At 50.6% G+C, this 15,780-nt stretch overlaps 1 long non-coding RNA gene across 1 annotated transcript; it reads right to left on the reverse strand.

Annotated features, from left to right (window-relative positions):
* Positions 1-4,843: 4,843 nt before the first annotated feature.
* On the reverse strand, positions 4,844-7,774 carry LOC142908007 (uncharacterized). Its single transcript, XR_012931549.1, has 2 exons — positions 7,498-7,774; positions 4,844-7,068 (listed from the first exon to the last, which is right to left on the reverse strand). It is a non-coding gene; the product is annotated as an uncharacterized LOC142908007 (long non-coding RNA).
* Positions 7,775-15,780: the final 8,006 nt, after the last annotated feature.

A 15,780-nucleotide genomic window follows, 5' to 3' on the forward strand; every position in this document is an offset into this window, starting at 1 on the left:
ATCCCACACACTCACTAAACACACAATCCCACACACTCACTAAACACACAAACACACACACTCACTAAACACACAATCCCACACACTCACTAAACACACAATCCCACACACTCACTAAACACACAAACCCACACAACTCACTAAACACACACACACACTCACTAAACACACAATCACTAAACCCACACACTCACTAAACACACAAACCCACACACACAATCACTAAACACACATACACACACTAAACACACAATCCCACACAATCACTAAACACACAATCCCATACACTCACTAAACACACAATCCCACACAATCACTAAACACACAATCCCACACACTCACTAAACACACAATCCCACACACTCACTAAACACACAATCCCACACACTCACTAAACACACAATCCCACACACTCACTAAACACACAAACCCACACAACTCACTAAACACACACACACACTCACTAAACACACAATCACTAAACCCACACACTCACTAAACACACAAACCCACACACACAATCACTAAACACACATACACACACTAAACACACAATCCCACACAATCACTAAACACACAATCCCATACACTCACTAAACACACAATCCCACACAATCACTAAACACACAATCCCACACACTCACTAAACACACAATCCCACACACTCACTAAACACACAAACCCACACAACTCACTAAACACACACACACACTCACTAAACACACAATCACTAAACCCACACACTCACTAAACACACAAACCCACACACACAATCACTAAACACACATACACACACTAAACACACAATCCCACACAATCACTAAACACACAATCCCATACACTCACTAAACACACAATCCCACACAATCACTAAACACACAATCCCACACACTCACTAAACACACAATCCCACACACTCACTAAACACACAATCCCACACACTCACTAAACACACAATCCCACACACTCACTAAACACACAAACCCACACAACTCACTAAACACACACACACACTCACTAAACACACAATCACTAAACCCACACACTCACTAAACACACAAACCCACACACACAATCACTAAACACACATACACACACTAAACACACAATCCCACACAATCACTAAACACACAATCCCATACACTCACTAAACACACAATCCCACACAATCACTAAACACACAATCCCACACACTCACTAAACACACAATCCCACACAATCACTAAACACACAATCCCACACAATCACTAAACACACAATCCCACACACTCACTAAACACACAAACCCACACAACTCACTAAACACACAAACCCACACACACAACTCACTAAACACACACACACTCACTAAACACACAATCACTAAACCCACACACTCACTAAACACACAAACCCACACACACAATCACTAAACACACATACACACACTAAACACACAATCCCACACACTCACTAAACACATAATCCCACACAACTCACTAAACACACAAACCCACACACACAACTCACTAAACACTGTGGGGGGCCGATCTCCGCCCCCCTCCACCCCCCCTCCCCTCCTCCTCGTCGGCCGCCTCTTCCCGGGCCCCCCGCCTCTCGGGTGATCGCCCCCCCCCCCCCCCCCCCATCTTTAGCTCCCTCTCTCAGAGACATGGCGAAGTGGCTGGCTCACCACCGCCCGGGGTTACCCCGCACACTCCCACGTACACCACCTCCAAACCGACCGCGGTGGCGTGAACGCGCGCGCCGCTGCCACACAGACACACGCACACACACACATTAGCAACACCACGCCGAGGTTCTACAAAGATAAAGACAAAGATCCCCCGTGTAGCCTGTAACAGACTGTAGGGGCAAGTGCTGTTAGCGAGCGGCACCTATGAAGGCCGGGAACGGTACACGAGGGGGTGGGTTGGCTACCAGCACCACGCCCGACCGCCTTTGTCTCCCCCAGTGGCGATGTTTACTACACACCGCACCAGGGTACTCATTTGAGGCTGAGTCGACCTAGGGGAGGCCCGGGACCGGTTCAGATAATCGTCACTGGTGTTGGCCGTGAGCGGGAATCGAACCCGGGTCGCCAGGTTCATAGCAGCGTAGCGCTAACCGCTACACTATCGCTCCCCACTAGGTTCTACAAAGACAAAGACAAAGATCCCCCGTATAGCCTGTAACAGACTGTAGGGGCAAGTGCTGTTAGCGAACAGCACCTATGAAGGCCGGGAACGGTACACGAGGGGGTGGGGTGGCTACCAGCACCACGCCCGACCGCCTTTGTCTCCCCCAGTGGCGATGTTTACTACACACCGCACCAGGGTACTCATTTGAGGCTGAGTCGACCTAGGGGAGGCCCGGGACCGGTTCAGATAATCGTCACTGGTGGTGTTGGCCGTGAGCGGGAATCGAACCCGGGTCGCCAGGTTCATAGCGCAGCGTAGCGCTAACCGCTACACTATCGCTCCCCACTAGGTTCTACACACACACATACACACACACAAATTAGCAACACCACGCCGAGGTTCTACACACACACACGGGCAAATAGCGCTGTCACGATACTCTGAACTGAAGTTCATTAACGGCACGTTTAATGCAAAAAACAAAAATCCCTGTATGGGCCGGAGCAAATATTCTACTACCCAATCCCTTAGGTGTGCCCCTACTCTATCACTCACCTTGAGAAGGCGACGATCAGAGAGGGCTTTGCCTAGGGTCGTGGCCTACCACAACATTCACACTAAAGACGCACGCACACACACACACACTCAACACAAACACTAAAAACACACATTCACTAGAGACACACACACACACTAACTAAAGACACACACACTAAAGACACACACACACACTCTCAACAAAAACACTAAAAACACACATTCACTAAAGACACACACACACTAAAGACACACACACACTAAAGACACACACACACTCAACACAAACACTAAAAACACACATTCACTAGAGACACACACACACTAACTAAAGACACACACACTAAAGACACACATACACTCAACACAAACACTAAAAACACACATTCACTAAAGACACACACATTCACTAAAGACACACACGCTAAAGACACACACACTCAACACAAACACTAAAAACACACATTCACTAAAGACACACACACACTAACTAAAGACACACACACTCACTAAAGACACACACACTAACTAAAGACACACACACTAACTAAAGACACACACTAAAGACACACACACACACTCAACACAAACACTAAAGACACACATTCACTAGAGACACACACACTAACTAAAGACACACACACTCACTAAAGACACACAGTCAACACAAACACTAAAGACACACATTCACTAGAGACACACACACTAACTAAAGACACACACACACTAAAGACACACACACACACTGAAGACACACACACACTAAAGACACACTCACTAAAGACACACACACACTAAAGACACACACACTAAAGACACACACACTAAAGACACACACACACTAAAGACACACACACTCACTGAAGACACACACACACACTAAACACACACACACACACTAAAGACACACACACTAAAGACACACTCACTAAAGACACACACACACACTAAAGACACACACACTAAAGACACACACACTAAAGACACACTCACTAAAGACACACACACACACTAAAGACACACACACTAAAGACACAGACACACTCACTAAAGACACAAACACTAAAGACACACACACTAAAGACACACAGACACACTAAAGACACACAGACACACTAAAGACACACACACTAAAGACACACACACACTAAAGACACACACACTAAAGACACACACACACTAAAGACACACACACTAAAGACACACACACACTCACTAAAGACACGAACACTAAAGACACACACACTAAAGACACACTCACTAAAAACACACACATTCACTAAAGACACACACTCACTAAAGACACACATTAAACACACACACACACTAAAGACACACACACTCACTAAAGACACACACTAACTAAAGACACACACATTAAACACACACACACACTAAAGACACATACACACACTAAAGACACACACACACATTAAACACACACACACTAAAGACACACACTAACTAAAGACACACACACTCACTAAAGACACACACACAATCAAGACAAAAACACTAAATACACACACACTAAAGACACACACATTAAAGACACACACACTAAAGACACGAACACTAAAGACACACACTAAAGACACACTAAAGACACACACATTCACTAAAGACACACACTCACTAAAGACACACATTAAACACACACACACTAAAGACACACACACACTCACTAAAGACACACACTAACTAAAGACACACACATTAAACACACACACACTAAAGACACATACACACACTAAAGACACACACACACATTAAACACACACACACTAAAGACACACACTAACTAAAGACACACACACTCACTAAAGACACACACACAATCAAGACAAAAACACTAAATACACACACACTAAAGACACACACACTCACTGAAGACACACACACACTAAAGACACACACATTAAAGACACACACACTAAAGACACACACATTAAACACACACACACTAAAGACACACTAAAGACACACACACTAAAGACACACACACACTAAAGACACACACACATTAAAGACACACACACACTAAAGACACACACACATTAAAGACACACACTAAACACACACACACACTAAACACACACACATTAAAGACACACACACTAAACACACACACACACAAAAGACACACACTACAGACACACACACTAAAGACACACACACACACGATCTCCCGCTTTGCGTGTATTTGACATCAAAAGTCGGCATCAGAACGGCGCGCGGCGAAGAGACGAAGCCAGGAGGGAGAGGACCGGAGGAGATCAGACCGAGAGGGACGAGGTCAAGAGACTGACGGGGTTCAAGGGAGGATGCATCCCTCGGGGTTAATTGCCTTGAGCTTCACTCTGCGCAGCTGATGAGGAGCCAGAGACACCCCGAGAGAGGGAGGCGTCTCGGCACGACGAGCGACCGCCGTGCGAGTGTGCGTGGATTCTGAGGATTCGCTCCAAATTCACACCGCTGTGGATTGAGTCAGTTGTGAATCCTGCAGATCCACTCCACCGTGAATCCTGCAGAGTCACTCCACCGCAGATTCACTCCACCCCAGATTCACTCCACCGTGAATCCTGCAGATTCACTCGGATGTGAAATCTGCAGATTCACTCCACTCCAGATTCACACCACCGTGGAATCCCACAGATTCACTCCACTGCGGATTCACTCCACTCCAGATTCACTCCACCCCAGATTCACTCCACTGCAGATTCACACCACCGTGGAATCCCACAGATTCACTCCACTGCAGATTCACTCCACTCCAGATTCACTCAACTGCAGATTCACTCCACTGCAGATTCACTCCACTGCAGATTCACCCCACTCCAGATTCACTCCACCGTGAAATCCCACAGATTCACTCCACTGCAGATTCACCCCACTCCAGATTCACTCCACCGTGGAATCCCACAGATTCACTCCACTCCAGATTCACTCCACTCCAGATTCACTCCACTGCAGATTAATTCCACCCAGGATTCTGCAGATTCACTCCACTGCAGATTCACACTCCACCGTGGAATCCCACAGATTCACTCCACTGCAGCACGCCGAACCCGATGGGTTGTGAATGGACGCATCCCTCAGAAAGAGCACCATTGGGTCTGGAGCTCCTCGCAAGGAGCCACTTGCCCTGACAAACGCCGAGGGAGACTTCCTCCTTGCCCGCTCATTTGCACCGTGGACTTTTGGAGGAAAGTATTTATTGGTCCTTAATCCACCTACAGAGGATTTTCCTTGGCAGGAAAGTGCGCGCGCGCGTGTGTGTGTGTGAGTGAGCGAGTGTGTGAGTGAGCGTGTGAGTGAGTGAGTGAGCGTGTGAGTAAGCGAGTGAGTTATGTGTGTGAATGAGTGCGTGAGTGAGTGAGAATGTGAGTGAGCGTGTGAGTGTGTGTGTGAGTGAGCGAGTGTGTGAGTGAGCGTGTGAGTGAGTGAGTGAGCGTGTGAGTGAGCGAGTGAGTTATGTGTGTGAATGAGTGCGTGAGTGAGTGTGTGAGTGAGGGTGTGAGTGTGTGTGAGCGCCTGAGTAAGTGTGTGAATGAGTGCGTGAGTGAGTGAGTAAGTGCGTGAGTGAGAGTGTGAGTGAGTGTGTGAGTGTGTGTGTGAGTGCGTGAGTTAAGTGTGTGAATGAGTGCGTGAGTGTGTGAGTGTGTGTGAGCGCCTGAGTTAAGTGTGTGAATGAGTGAGTGAGTAAGTGTGTGAATGAGCGCCTGAGTTGTGTGTGAATGAGTGCGTGAGTTTGTGTGTGAGTGAGCGCCTGAGTTAAGTGTGTGAATGAGTGCGTGAGCGTGTGAGTAAGTGCGTGAGTGAGTGTGTGAGTGAGCGCCTGAGTTAAGTGTGTGAATGAGTGCGTGAGTGAGTGTGTGAGTGAGCGCCTGAGTTAAGTGTGTGAATGAGTGCGTGAGTGAGAGTGTGAGTGAGTGTGTGAGTGTGTGTGTGAGCGCCTGAGTTAAGTGTGTGAATGAGTGAGTGAGCGCCTGAGTAAGTGTGTGAATGAGTGCGTGAGCGTGTGAGTAAGTGCGTGAGTGAGTGAGTAAGTGCGTGAGTGAGTGTGTGAGTGAGCGCCTGAGTAAGTGAGTGAGTGTGTGAGTGAGTGCGTGAGTGAGTGTGTGAGTGAGCGCCTGAGTTAAGTGTGTGAATGAGTGCGTGAGTGAGTGTGTGAGTGAGCGCCTGAGTGAGTGTGTGAGTGAGTGTGTGAGCGCCCGTGCATACGAACGTACGTTGCGCATGTCAATAGTTACGGAGTGCGCGTGTGCCTTTGTGTTGAAATACTTGTGTACAAGTGCGTGTCAATGTATGCATTGTGGGCATGCGTGCGGGTGAGTACGCCTTGCAATGGGAGTTCTATATCCCTCTTCTCGTGTCTCCTCCTACATCAGCAGGTCTTCGCTCACATCCTCTGTACAGACGACGGGACGGGGCGGGGAGACAGACGAAGCGGAGACGTTAGTCATATAGCGGACGTGGCAATCGGTGTTATTCAGGGCCACTGTTTTGATGCTGGGATGGGAGGCTGCCTCCAATCGCCCAGTAGCGTCCTTCTTCCTCCGTCACGGCCACAACCACCATCACCACCACCACCATCACCACCACCCACCACCACCACCATCACCACCACCACCATCACCACCACCCACCACCATCACCACCACCACCATCACCACTACCCACTACCACCACCACCACCATCACCACCACCACCATCACCACCACCCACTACCACCATCACCACCACCACTACCACCACCACTACCATCACCGCCACCACCACCACCACCGCCACCACCACCATCACCACCCACCACCACTACCACCACCACCACCGTACCGGGCTTGACTCCGAAGCACGTCGCCCACTCCGCGAGGGAGACGAAGGCGTCCGAGTCGGCGTCGCACGACAGGAAGAATCGCGTGGTGCAGTGCTCCATAGGCACCAGAGGGGCCCTCAGCGGGGCCAGCTCCGAGTGGGAGAGGTACCTGAGGGTGTGGCAGAGTCAGCGGAGAGTCAGCGGAGAGTCAGAGTCAGTGGAGAGTCAGCGGAGAGTCAGCGGAGAGTCAGAGTAGAGTCAGCGGAGAGTCAGTGGAGAGTCAGTGTAGAGTCAGAGTCAGTGTAGAGTCAGAGTCAGTGCAGAGTCAGTGGAGAGTCAGTGTAGAGTCAGTGGAGAGTCAGCGGAGAGTCAGTGGAGAGTCAGTGTAGAGTCAGAGTCAGTGTAGAGTCAGTGAAGAGTCAGTGTAGAGTCAGTGGAGAGTCAGAGTCAGTGTAGAGTCAGTGGAGAGTCAGTGTAGAGTCAGTGGAGAGTCAGAGTCAGTGTAGAGTCAGTGGAGAGTCAGTGGAGAGACAGTGGAGAGTCAGTGGAGAGTCAGAGTCAGTGTAGAGTCAGTGGAGAGTCAGTGTAGAGTCAGAGTTTCTACACAAACTCACTCACCCACTCACACTCACTCACACACTCACACTCACTCACCCACTCACACTCACACACTCACCCACTCATCCACTCACACACACACTCATCCACTCACACACACACTCACATGCTCACCTACTCACACACACATACTCACCCACTCACACACACCCACTCATCCACTCACACACACACACCAACAACAACAACCGCCATTCACCACTAAGTGGCGGTGACGTCACCACGACGCTTGTGCCAGGCTATGTGCACCCTGAGGCCACGTGAAGTGTCGAACGCCCGCTGGCAGGAGGTCTCGGGGCAGACCCAGGTGCCACGGGTCGACTGACTGAGATGACTGGCTGATGCACCACCTGTGCCCCCTACTGTGCGAACCTGCTGTGCTTTAACCACCCGGCGCTCCGCTCGTTGTTGTGAGCGTCGCTCCTCCGCCCTCCGTTGTTGTTGGAGGGCGACTACCTCCAACTGCCCAGTAGCATCCTTCACGAGCCTCCTCCACAGAGGCCGATCTTGACACCGCTGGTACCAGTCATCGGCATATCCACTCAGCTCCACGTCCTCCTGTACCACATCACTCCATCTCTTCTCTAGCCCGTGCCGCGCCCGTTTAGCCCTCTCAATCCGGCCGAACAAAAGCTGTTTCGGCATGCGGTGGCTGGGCATGCGGGCTATATGACCCAGCCATCGCAGTCTTGCCCGCCGGAGGAGCTCACCAATGGGACCTTGCCTAGATCTTTCAAGGATTTGTGAGCTCCTCACACAATCCAGTCTGGTTAAACCCAGGATGGATCGTAGGCAGGCCAGCCAAAATGTTTCTAACCAGCGAATATGTTCCATTAGGAGGATCCACGTTTCGCAAACATAGAGAAGGGAGGGAATGACCGTGGCCGAGAAGACCTGAAGCTTAGTGCGGAGCGACAGACCAGGTAGCTTCCACACAGCGTTATGCAACCGATGAAAAGATATTACCGCTCGACTGATTCGGAGTGAGACCTCTGCTGTTAAACTGGAGCCGGTCATAAGCACACTGCCCAGGTATGGGAAACTCTCCACTCGCTCCACAACTGCCCCATCACCGATTTTGGAGTTGTGGGGGTGGAGTGTCCGATGGTACAAAATATCCAGGCAGGTGCTTAGTTTTGGTGGGGCTGATGGTAAGGCCCCACCTCTTAGTGGCACGCTCCAGTCTCAGCAGCAGCGTCTCCAACTCCTCCTTTGAATGAGCAGCTATTACCAAATCATCAGCATACATAACGTGGTTGAGCAATAGGGAGCGATCCCTTGACCGCACCCGGGCATCGATCAGCCTCCCATTATATCTGTACCATATGGAGATTCCCCCGGTACAGCTATTGAAGGCTTCACGAACTACGTGGTCAAAATAGATGTTAAATAATGTGGGAGCCAGAGGACATCCCTGTCGCACCCCAAGGTATACAGGGAATGGCTCTGACTTCCGGCCACGTAGTTTTACCCGGGCCCGCTCACCATCATGAAGGTCCTTAATGATCGTGAGCAGAGTGTCAGGTACTCCAAAAGCACAAAGAACAAGCCAGAGCCCAGGCCTACTGATGGTATCATAGGCCTTTACCAGGTCAATAAAGCAGAGATGTAGGTCTTGTTGGAATTCCCTACACCTCTGCTGTAGCAGACGGACAGAAAATATGGCATCTGTGCAGGACCGCCCTTTCCTGAAACCGCATTGGGGCTCCGCAAGCCTCTCCTCGGCGTGCCTGGCAAGGCGATGTTGAATAATCCTTGACAGGACCTTTCCCGGCACACTGAGGAGTGAGATGCCCCTGTAGTTGTTACAGTCTGTGCGGTCCCCCTTCTTAAAAAGGGGGACCACCAGGGCATCCTTCCAATCCTGCGGAACCCGTCCAGTGGTCCAGACTGTTGTTATGATGTCATATAGGGCAGTCTGTGCACAAACGCCACCCTCCCTCAGCATTTCGCTTGGGAGATCATCTCTGCCTGCTGCCTTTCCTAGTCTCAGACTCCGGATCGCCTTCAGTACTTCCTCAACAGATGGCACCTCAGCCAGCCACTCACAGGGGGTGACTTCTTCCAATATTTGAGGCACCGCAGCCTCAGCAGGGTCATCCTCACTTTGTGCCAAGATGTTTTCCTGGCTGAGGGATTTTCCCTCCCCCAGGACCTCACAGAAATGCTCAGAAAATCTGCAAACCTGTTCCTGGGGGTCGGAGATTGGATCACCGTTTTTTCCCCTAATGATGGTAATAGGTGTGGCGCTGCAGGTTACTTTTTGATGGAGTTAAATAGAGATTTGTGATCACGGGCCACTAAGGCAGACTCCATCTCCTCAGCAACCCGCGACCACCACCCATCCTTGCAGCGCCTCACGGCTCTCCAAACCTCCGAGCGAAGGCTGCGGTCAGCCTCCTCATTCTCTGACGTGGGATTCTGTAGCCGATGACAGTGGGCCTGTCGCTTTTTCTCAACCATCCTGAACACCTCATCTGTCAGCCAGGGTCTCTGGGGAGGTCTGGACCGCGTACCCAAAGCAGCCATTGCAGCTGCATGAGTCACAGTCCTAAACCTCGCCCATTTACCCTCGACATCAGGAGGAGTCGGGGACGATGCCAATCCCAGCCGCAAGCGATGATGAAATTCTCGCTTGCAACTTTCATCAGATAACTGAGACCAGGCCACTTTAGGTTGGAATAGGGTCCTGGGTGTACACCCACCACCGGAGTGGAAGAATGGCAGGCGCATCTTACAGATGACTAGTCGATGGTCAGAGGGCAGATCAGCTCCATGGTAGGTCCTGGTGTCCAGGACATGGGCTCGCATCCGCTGCTCCGTCACTATGTAGTCCAGCAGATGTTCTTGCTTGGACCTGGCATGCATCCATGATGTTGTGTGGATGCGCCGATGCCGGAACAGCGTGTTGGTAATTACAAACATGCACTCACCCACTTACACACACACACACACTCACCAATATCCTCACCCATAGACTCACACAAATACAAAGACACACACTCAACCACTTACCCACACTAATTCCAACACCCGCCATTCGCCACTAAGTGGCGGTGACGTCACCACGGCGCTTGTGCCAGGCCATGTGCACCTTGAGGCCACGTGAAGTGCCGAACGCCCGCTGGCAGGAGGTCACGGGGCAGACCCAGGTGCCACGGGTCGACTGACTGAGATGACTGAGATGACTGGCTGATGCACCACCTGTGCCCCCCTACTGTGCCAACTTGCTGTGTTTTAGCCGCCCGGCGCTCCGCTCGTTGTTGTGAGCGTCGCTCCTCCGCCCTCCGTTGTTGTTGGAGGGCGACTGCCTCCAACTGCCCAGTAGCAGCGTCCTTCACGAGCCTCCTCCACAGAGGCCGATCTTGACACCGCTGGTGCCGGTCATCGGCAAGTCCACTCAGCTCCACGTCCTCCTGTACCACGTCACTCCATCTCTTCTCCAGCCCCTGCCACGTCCGTTTAGCCCCCCTCTATCCAGCTAAACAAAAGCTGTTTCGGCATGCGGTGGCTGGGCATGCGGGCTAAATGACCCAGCCAACGCACCCTTGTCTGCTGGAGGAGCTCTCCGATGAAGGGGAGTGTGTCCAGATCTGTCAATGATGTGTGCGCTCCTCACATAATTCAGCCTGGTTATGTATGTTTGGATGTTGAACTTATTTCGCACCGCACAAAGCCAACCGCGCTAATCTGTTGGTCTATCTATGGGTATATGTATGGGTCTCTATGGGTCTATATATGGGTCTCTATGGGTATATGTATGGGTCTCTATCTATGGGTCTCTATGGGTTTATCTATGGGTCTATCTATGCGTCTATCTATGGGTTTATCTATGGGTTTATCTATGGGTTTATCTATGGGTCTATCTATGGGTCTCTATGGGTCTATCTATGGGTCTCTATGGGTCTCTATGGGTCTCTATGGGTCTCTATGGGTTTATCTATGGGTATATCTATGGGTCTATCTATGGGTCTATCTATGGGTCTCTATGGGTCTCTATGGGTCTATCTATGGGTCTCTATGGGTCTATCTATGGGTCTCTATGGGTATATCTATGGGTCTATCTATGGGTCTATCTATGGGTTTATCTATGGTCCAATCTATGGGTTATCTATGGGTCTCTATGGGTCTGGGTGTCTGTGGGTGGCACGGCCAGCCTGAATGCTTCTAACCGGGTCGCAGATGTTCCACTTAGAGGAGTCAAAATGTTGTCACAAGCACTCACACGACAACCATCACTTCTCACCCCTCCCCCTCCTCACCCATCCTCACATAGCCTTAGTAGAATATCTGGGGTGGTGGCGAGTTTCTGTTAGCGAGGCCACGCTCGTGAGAAGTCAACCAGGCACACGGCTGGGCCCGGTGGTCGATCCCAAGGCAATTGCATCCGGGGAGATGCTCCCCTTGAACCCTCCCCCCACATTCTGTTGCCGACTGTGAATCTCAAATACTCACGAAATCGGGAGGGACATCGTGGTGGTGGTGGTTTTTGTGTGTCTCGTATTTTTCGTTTCGTTTGTCTTTAGTGACTGCGTGTGTCTCTTGTGTGTGTCTTCAGTTAGTGTCTTTAGTGTGACTTAAGACACGTGCTAAATACACACACACTAAAGACACACACTCACTAAACCCACATACTCACTAAACACACTCACTAAACCCACACACTCACTAAACACACAATCCCACACACTCACTAAACACACAAACCCACACAGACAATCACTAAACACACACACTCACTAAACACACAATCCCACACACTCACTAAACACACAATCCCACACACTCACTAAACACACACACTCACTAAACACACAATCCCACACACTCACTAAACACACAAACACACACACTCACTAAACACACAATCCCACACACTCACTAAACACACAAACCCACACACACAATCACTAAACCCACACACTCACTAAACACACAATCCCACACACTCACTAAACACACAAACACACACACTCACTAAACACACAAACCCACACAACTCACTAAACACACACACACACTCACTAAACACACAATCACTAAACCCACACACTCACTAAACACACAAACCCACACACACAATCACTAAACACACATACACACACTAAACACACAATCCCACACACTCACTAAACACACAATCCCACACAATCACTAAACACACAATCCCACACACTCACTAAACACACAATCCCACACACTCACTAAACACACAATCCCACACAACTCACTAAACACACAAACCCACACACACAACTCACTAAATCCTGTGGGGGGCCGATCTCCGCCCCCCTCCACCCACCCCCTCTCCTCCTCGTCGGCCGCCTCTTCCCGGGCCCCCCGCCTCTCGGGTGATCGCCCCCCCCCCCCCCCCCCCCCATCTTTAGCTCCCTCTCTCAGAGACATGGCGAAGTGGCTGGCTCACCACCGCCCGGGGTTACCCCGCACACTCCCACGTACACCACCTCCAAACCGACCGCGGTGGCGTGAACGCGCGCGCCGCTGCCACGCAGACACACGCACACACACACACTAGCAACACCACGCCGAGGTTCTACAAAGATAAAGACAAAGATCCCCCGTATAGCCTGTAACAGACTGTAGGGGCAAGTGCTGTTAGCGAGCAGCACCTATGAAGGCCGGTAACGGTACACGAGGTGGTGGGTTGGCTACCAGCACCACGCCCGACCGCCTTTGTCTCCCCCAGTGGCGATGTTTACTACACACCGCACCAGGGTACTCATTTGAGGCTGAGTCGACCTAGGGGAGGTCCGGGACCGGTTCAGATAATCGTCACTGGTGGTGTTGGCCGTGAGCGGGAATCGAACCCGGGTCGCCAGGTTCATAGTGCAGCGTAGCGCTAACCGCTACACTATCGCTCCCCACTAGGTTCTACACAACAACAACAACAACCGCCATTCGCCACTAAGTGGCGGTGACGTCACCACGACGCTTGTGCCAGGCTATGTGCACCCTGAGGCCACGTGAAGTGTCGAACGCCCGCTGGCAGGAGGTCACGGGGCAGACCCTTGCAGGTGCCACGGGTCGACTGACTGAGATGACTGGCTGATGCACCACCTGTGCCCCCTACTGTGCCAACCTGCTGTGCTTTAGCCACCCGGTGCTCCGCTCGCTGTTGTGAGCGTCGCTCCTCCGCCCTCCGTTGTTGTTGGAGGGCGACTGCCTCCAACTGCCCAGTAGCATCCTTCACGAGCCTCCTCCACAGAGGCCGATCTTGACACCGCTGGTACCAGTCATCGGCAAGTCCACTCAGCTCCACGTCCTCCTGTACCACATCACTCCATCTCTTCTCTAGCCCGTGCCGCGCCTGCTTAGCCCCCTCAATCCGGCCAAACAAAAGCTGTTTCGGCATGCGGTGGCTGGGCATGCGGGCTACATGACCCAGCCATCGCAGCCTTGCCTGCCGGAGGAGCTCACCGATGGGACCCTGCCCAGATCTTTCAAGGATTTGTGAGCTCCTCACACAATCCAGTCTGGTTAAACCCAGGATGGATCGTAGGCAGGCCAGCCTAAATGTTTCTAACCGGCGAAGATGTTCCATTAGGGGGGTCCACGTTTCGCAAGCGTAGAGTAGGGAGGGAATGACCGTGGCCGAGAAGACCTGAAGCTTAGTGCGGAGCGACAGACCAGGTAGCTTCCACACAGCGTTACGCAACCGATGAAAAGATATTGCCGCTCGACTGATTCGGAGTGAGACCTCTGCTGTTAAACTGGAGCCAGTCATAAGCACACTGCCCAGGTATGGGAAACTCTCCACTCTCTCCACAACTGCCCCATCACCGATTGGGAGTTGTGGGGGTGGAGTGTCCGATGGTACAAAATACCCAGGCAGGTGCTTAGTTTTGGTGGGGCTGATGGTAAGGCCCCACCTCTTAGTGGCACGCTCCAGTCTCAGCAGCAGCGTCTCCAACTCCTCCTCTGACTGAGCAGCTATTACCAAGTCTCACACTAAAGACGCACGCACACACACACAACACAAACACTAAAAACACACATTCACTAAAGACACACACACTAAAGACACACACACTAAAGACACACACACTAACTAAAGACACACACACTAAAGACACACACACTAAAGACACACACACACACTCAACACAAACACTAAAAACACACAATCACTAAAGACACACACTAACTAAAGACACACACTCAACACAGACACTAAAAACACACATTCACTAAAGACACACACACACTAAAGACACACACACACACACTCAACACAAACACTAAAAACACACATTCACTAAAGACACACAAACACTAACTAAAGACACACACACTAAAGACACACACACTCAACACAAACACTTAAAACACACATTCACTAAAGACACACACTAACTAAAGACACACACACTCACTAAAGACACACACACTCAACACAAACACTAAAAACACACATTCACTAAAGACACACACTAACTAAAGACACACACACTAAAGACACACACACACAACAAAAACACTAAAGACACACATTCACTAAAGACACACACTAACTAAAGACACACACTAAAGACACACACACACACTCAACACAAACACTAAAAACACACATTCACTAAAGACACACACATTCACTAAAGACACACACACTCACTAAAGACACACACACTCAAGACAAAAAACACTAAAGACACACATTCACTAAC

The sequence above is a fragment of the Petromyzon marinus genome (genome assembly GCF_048934315.1).
Source record: "Petromyzon marinus isolate PM22_M1 ecotype Great Lakes invasive population chromosome 68 unlocalized genomic scaffold, UKy_Petmar_22M1.pri1.0 chr68_unloc.1, whole genome shotgun sequence".
Classification (NCBI taxonomy): domain Eukaryota; kingdom Metazoa; phylum Chordata; class Hyperoartia; order Petromyzontiformes; family Petromyzontidae; genus Petromyzon; species Petromyzon marinus.